Below are 442 nucleotides of genomic sequence, written 5' to 3' on the forward strand. Positions count from 1 at the left end.
CCCACTCCACAGTTTTCCTGTCACTTTAGATGACAATGCCCACAGCACTAGTTCCTGCATGTATTAACTCCTAATTGCCAAAACAAAAAGGCCTTCCACATCCAGGCTGTTGTGGGGTCTACCCCATGGTGCCCACCATCCCCATGCCATGAGTGGTCAACTAGACTTTAACCCCCAGCCCACTCCTGTTGCTACAAGGGTGGTTTGGTTTCCCATCCCAAATGCCATGGTGACAGAGGCTATTGCCTGGAAGACCTACAAAACTACAGGGTGATGGCAAGGGTGGGGGCGCAAAATGTGCACATATTCTGATTCCATTGCCATGTGGAGAAGAGGAGCAAATTGCCATGGAATGTGATAGTGGGTGGTGGTGGTGGTAGTGGTAGTGGGGAAAGAAAGGGAGATCCAGCCCCCATGGGGACAGGAGTCGTTACCATGAGGG

The sequence above is a fragment of the Rhincodon typus genome, chromosome 37 (genome assembly GCF_021869965.1).
Source record: "Rhincodon typus isolate 14 chromosome 37, sRhiTyp1.1, whole genome shotgun sequence".
In the NCBI taxonomy this organism is placed as follows: domain Eukaryota; kingdom Metazoa; phylum Chordata; class Chondrichthyes; order Orectolobiformes; family Rhincodontidae; genus Rhincodon; species Rhincodon typus.